Below are 6,773 nucleotides of genomic sequence, written 5' to 3'. Positions count from 1 at the left end.
GCAATAGTGCAAGTTCCACCACTTAAAAAGATGAGAGGCGTCTGTAATTTACATCATAGGTAGACCTCAACTATGGGAGACAAACTGAGAAAAAAAAATCCAGAAAATCACATTGTCTGTTTTTTTAACATTTTATTTCCATATTATGGTGGAAAATAAGTATTTGGTCAGAAACAAAATTTCATCTCAATACTTTGTAATATATCCTTTGTTGGCAATGACAGAGGTCAAACGTTTTCTGTAAGTCTTCACAAGGTTGCCACACACTGTTGTTGGTATGTTGGCCCATTCCTCCATGCAGATCTCCTCTAGAGCAGTGATGTTTTTGGCTTTTCGCTTGGCAACACGGACTTTCAACTCCCTCCAAAGGTTTTCTATAGGGTTGAGATCTGGAGACTGGCTAGGCCACTCCAGGACCTTGAAATGCTTCTTACGAAGCCACTCCTTCGTTGCCCTGGCGGTGTGCTTTGGATCATTGTCATGATGAAAGACCCAGCCACGTTTCATCTTCAATGCCCTTGCTGATGGAAGGAGGTTTGCACTCAAAATCTCACGATACATGGCCCCATTCATTCTTTCATGTACCCGGATCAGTCGTCCTGGCCCCAAAGCATGATGTTTCCACCACCATGCTTTACAGTAGGTATGGTGTTTGATGGATGCAACTCAGTATTCTTTTTCCTCCAAACACGACAAGTTGTGTTTCTACCAAACAGTTCCAGTTTGGTTTCATCAGACCATAGGACATTCTCCCAAAACTCCTCTGGATCATCCAAATGCTCTCTAGCAAACTTCAGATGGGCCCGGACATGTACTGGCTTAAGCAGTGGGACACATCTGGCACTGCAGGATCTGAGTCCATGGTGGCGTAGTGTGTTACTTATGGTAGGCCTTGTTACATTGGTCCCAGCTCTCTGCAGTTCATTCACTAGGCCCCCCCGCGTGGTTCTGGGATTTTTGCTCACCGTTCTTGTGATCATTCTGACCCCACGGGGTGGGATTTTGCATGGAGCCCCAGATCGAGGGAGATTATCAGTGGTCTTGTATGTCTTCCATTTTCTAATTATTGCTCCCACTGTTGATTTCTTCACTCCAAGCTGGTTGGCTATTGCAGATTCAGTCTTCCCAGCCTAGTGCAGGGCTACAATTTTGTTTCTGGTGTCCTTTGACAGCTCTTTGGTCTTCACCATAGTGGAGTTTGGAGTCAGACTGTTTGAGGGTGTGCACAGGTGTCTTTTTATACTGATAACAAGTTTAAACAGGTGCCATTACTACAGGTAATGAGTGGAGGAAAGAGGAGACTCTTAAAGAAGAAGTTACAGGTCTGTGAAAGCCAGAAATCTTGATTGTTTGTTTCTGACCAAATACTTATTTTCCACCATAATATGCAAATAAAATGTTAAAAAAACAGACAATGTGATTTTCTGGATTTTTTTTTCTCAGTTTGTCTCCCATAGTTGAGGTCTACCTATGATGTAAATTACAGACGCCTCTCATCTTTTTAAGTGGTGGAACTTGCACTATTGCTGACTGACTAAATACTTTTTTGCCCCACTGTATATATATATATACACTGCACAGTACCCCTTCTATCCTGTGTATATTGTGATGCAGTGACCCCTGTTACAGGTAGGGAGCGCTGCATGGTCTCCCCAGAATATGCATGGAGGCATATTGAGGCCATAGGAATGTATGGCAATCGCAGGCATAACTGTGGTGATGAGACAATGTCCGGCATTATTGTGAATGGCCGGTATGTGTGTCGCAAAGGAAGACACTCTGCCCTGCCAGCCTGAAGTAAGGTTGTTCAGTGACCTGTAGTCCCACAAGAAATTATGTTGTTTTAGAGGGAGACTAGCACGGCTAGTTCTGAGAGCTGGGTGAGTCAAACTAGCCACACACACACCTCCCACCTGTGGGGGTGGTTACAGCTTCATAATGTGACCAGGGTGTGGTTCACATGGTTTAGAGTGTTTGGACCTGAATGGTCTGTGCTGAAGGTCCTGGAAAAGCCTATGTGTTGGGAGTGCTATCTCCCTGAATAGCACATGGTGGGGCTTTGGACCTGGTGGCCTGGGTGTTGGACGAACGTCCTGAATAGCACCCAGACAGGCCACATGCCTGTATGTTGGACGGTCCCAGGTGGGGATGGACATCCTGAACAGTGCACAGAGAGACCGTGGACTTGGACGGTCTGTGTTGGAAGCTTCTGTGAGTGGAGACTTCCTGGAAGCACCTGGAGAGACCATGGTCCTGGATTATCTGTGACGGCTTCGGTGTTGGGGAAAGCTAACGTCCTTCGGTGGGTCTGGAACCAACTGGCGTATGTCTGTCAGGCGAGTTGGTGATCCCTGTAAGGCAGCTTTCCCAGGAAGAGTGGACTGACGAGGAGTCAGCAGGTGGAGCAGGAGCTCCCATAAGGTACCTAAATAGACTGTTGGTGCTTATGATGTTCCATGAACTGTGTCACCCACGGCAACTGGTCAGAGCAGGACCAGCGTGTTTAGTTGCCGCAAACTAATGATGTGAAGCCTTATGTAAAGACTTTGCCTTTGGTTCACATTTCTATGGTTTATGATACCTGAATAAACCAAATAGACTGTTTTGTGTTAAAAACCTGTGCCCGTGTGCATTTATCCCATTGCCAAGCGAATGTCCCCCAACACATGCAGTGAGCGCAACCTCATATTATATAAACTGCACAGTACCATTTCTCCTGTCCTGTATATATATATATATATATATATATATATATATATATATATATATATATATATATATACAGGTCCTTCTCAAAAAATTAGCATATAGTGTTAAATTTCATTATTTACCATAATGTAATGATTACAATTAAACTTTCATATATTATAGATTCATTATCCACCAACTGAAATTTGTCAGGTCTTTTATTGTTTTAATACTGATGATTTTGGCATACAACTCCTGATAACCCAAAAAACCTGTCTCAATAAATTAGCATATCAAGAAAAGGTTCTCTAAACGACCTATTACCCTAATCTTCTGAATCAACTAATTAACTCTAAACACATGCAAAAGATACCTGAGGCTTTTATAAACTCCCAGCCTGGTTCATTACTCAAAACCCCCATCATGGGTAAGACTAGCGACCTGACAGATGTCAAGAAGGCCATCATTGACACCCTCAAGCAAGAGGGTAAGACCCAGAAAGAAATTTCTCAACAAATAGGCTGTTCCCAGAGTGCTGTATCAAGGCACCTCAATGGTAAGTCTGTTGGAAGGAAACAATGTGGCAGAAAACGCTGTACAACGAGAAGAGGAGACCGGACCCTGAGGAAGATTGTGGAGAAGGACCGATTCCAGACCTTGGGGAACCTGAGGAAGCAGTGGACTGAGTCTGGTGTGGAAACATCCAGAGCCACCGTGCACAGGCGTGTGCAGGAAATGGGCTACAGGTGCCGCATTCCCCAGGTAAAGCCACTTTTGAACCATAAACAGCGGCAGAGGCGCCTGACCTGGGCTACAGAGAAGCAGCACTGGACTGTTGCTAAGTAGTCCCAAGTACTTTTTTCTGATGAAAGCAAATTTTGCATGTCATTCGGAAATCAAGGTGCCAGAGTCTGGAGGAAGACTGGGGAGAAGGAAATGCCAAAATGCCTGAAGTCCAGTGTCAAGTACCCACAGTCAGTGATGGTGTGGGGTGCCATGTCAGCTGCTGGTGTTGGTCCACTGTGTTTCATCAAGGGCAGGGTCAATGCAGCTAGCTATCAGGAGATTTTGGAGCACTTCATGCTTCCATCGGCTGAAATGCTTTATGGAGATGAAGATTTCATTTTTCAGCACGACCTGGCACCTGCTCACAGTGCCAAAACCACTGGTAAATGGTTTACTGACCATGGTATTACTGTGCTCAATTGGCCTGCCAACTCTCCTGACCTGAACCCCATAGAGAATCTGTGGGATATTGTGAAGAGAAAGTTGAGAGACGCAAGACCCAACACTCTGGATGAGCTTAAGGCCGCTATTGAAGCATCCTGGGCCTCCATAACATCTCAGCAGTGTCACAGGCTGATTGCCTCCATGCCACGCCGCATTGAAGCAGTCATTTCTGCCAAAGGATTCCCGACCAAGTATTGAGTGCATAACTGAACATTATTATTTGTTGGTTTTTTGTTTGTTATTAAAAAACACTTTTATTTGATTGGATGGGTGAAATATGCTAATTTATTGAGACAGGTTTTTTGGGTTATCAGGAGTTGTATGCCAAAATCATCAGTATTAAAACAATAAAAGACCTGACAAATTTCAGTTGGTGGATAATGAATCTATAATATATGAAAGTTTAATTGTAATCATTACATTATGGTAAATAATGAAATTTAACACTATATGCTAATTTTTTGAGAAGGACCTGTATATATATATATATATATATATATATATATATATATATATATACACTGCACAGTACCACTCCCGTCCTGCTGTCAGAGAGGCAACATTGGACTTTGGGAGGGTAAATATTGGTTTATTGTTTTCAGTATTCCTATGGGAAAATAAAAAATATATATATTGGAAAACCCATTAAAATGCATTATGCCAAGTAATCCCCTACACACCAAAAGAACTACCTTCACATAAAGCCAGTAAAATATAAATAAACTTTATTATCAACAGAAAAAGTAATAAATTTTAATGGGTATACACCTAAGCACAGGAAAAGATGGTGGGCAACCCAGGTCAGGGCTCCATAGGTAGTGGTATCATAATACAGCCTAAGATATAACAATGCACATAACCATTGTGCAAATGACCATGTGCAAATATGCAAATACTAATGAAAAAAGAAATAATAATACCAGTGTATAAATATAACAATATAATTATATAGTTACCAAATGGAGCACTCCTGGGGACCCACCACACCCGACGCGCGTTTCACACCGAAATGCTTCGTCTGGGGGTCAAGTAATCCCCTATCCACAGAACTTTGTAATCGCTGGGGTCCGACCGCTGGGACACCCATGATCCCGAGAACCGGCCCTCTAAAGAAGAGGTCGATCATGCGCACTGCGACGGCATTCACACATGGCTCTTCAAATGACACCTTTAACCCCTTCACCCCAAAGCCTGTTTTCACCTAAGTGACAGGGCCAATTTTTACAATTCTGACCACTGTCACTTTATGAGGTCATAACTCTGAAACGCTTCAACGGATCCTGGTGATTCTGACACTGTTTTCTCGTGACATATCGTACTTCATGATAGTGGTAAAACTTCTTCGATATGACTTGCATTTATTTGTGAAAAAAACAAAAATTTGTCGGAAATTATGAAAATTTAGCAATTTTCAAACTCTTAGTTTTTATGCCCTTAAATTTGAGAATTATATCACATAATATAGTTAATAAACAACATTTCCCACATGTCTGCTTTACATCAGCACAATTTTGGAAACATAATTTTTTTTTGTTATGACGTTATAAGGGTTAAAAGTTGACCAGCGATTTCTCATTTTTGCAACAAAATTTGCAAAACCATTTTTTTACGGACCACCTCACACTTGAAGTGACTTTGAGGGGTCTATATGACAGAAAATGCCCAAAAGTGACACCATTCTAAAAACTGCACCCCTCAAGGTACTCAAAACCACATTCAAAAAGTTTATTAACCCTTCAGGTGCTTCACAGGAATTTTTTGAATGTTTAAAAAAATTGAACATTTAACTTTTTTTTCACAAAATTTTTACTTCAGGTCCAATTTGTTTCATTTTACCAAGGGTAACAGGAGAAATTGGACCACAAAAGTCGTTGTACAATTTGTCCTGAGTACGCCGATACCCCATATGTGGGGGTAAACCACTGTTTGGGCACATGGCAGAGCTCGGAAGGGAAGGAGCGCCATTTGACTTTTCAATGCAAGATTTGCTGGAATTGAGATCGGAGCCCATGTCACGATTGGAGAGCCCCTGATGTGCCTAAACAGTGGAAACCCCCACAAGTGACACCATTTTGGAAAGTAGACCCCCTAAGTAACTAATCTAGATGTGTGGTGAGCACTTTGAACCTCCAAGTGCTTCACAGAAGTTTATAATGTAGAGCCGTAAAAAAAATTTTTTTATTAATTTTCACAAAAAAATGATCTTTTTGCCCCAAATTTTTTATTTTCCCAAGGGTAAAAGGATAAATTGGACCCCAAAAGTTGTTGTGCAATTTGTCCTGAGTACGTCGATACTTCATATATGGGGATAAACCACTGTTTGAGCGCATGGCAGAGCTCGGAAGGGAAGGAGTGCCATTTGACTTTTCAATGCAAAATTGGCTGGAATTGAGATCGGACGCCATGTCGCATTTGGAGAGCCCCTGACGTGCCTTAACAGTGGAAACCCCCCACAAGTGACCCCATTTTGGAAAGAAGACCCCCTAAGGAACTTATCTAGATGTGTGGTGAGCACTTTTAACCCCCAATTGTTTCACTAAAGTTTAGAATGTAGCATTGTGAAAATTAAAAAATCATTTTTTATTTCCACAAAATGATGTTTTAGCCCGCAATTTTTTTTTCCCAAGGGTAACAGGAGAAATTGGACCACAAATGTTATTGTCCAATTTGTCCTGAGTACGCTGATACCCCACATGTGGGGGGGAACCACCGTTTGAGTGCATGGCAGAGCTCGGAAGGGAAGGAGCACCGTTTGAAATGCAGACTTAGATGGAATGCTCTGTGGGCGTCACGTTGCATTTGCAGAGCCCCTGATGTACCTAAACAGTAGAAACCCACCACAAGTGACCCCATAT

Source organism: Ranitomeya imitator, chromosome 6 (assembly GCF_032444005.1).
Source record: "Ranitomeya imitator isolate aRanImi1 chromosome 6, aRanImi1.pri, whole genome shotgun sequence".
Taxonomy (NCBI): Eukaryota; Metazoa; Chordata; class Amphibia; order Anura; family Dendrobatidae; genus Ranitomeya; species Ranitomeya imitator.
The sequence above is the reverse complement of the archived record's forward strand: the minus strand, read 5'-3'. Positions refer to the sequence as shown.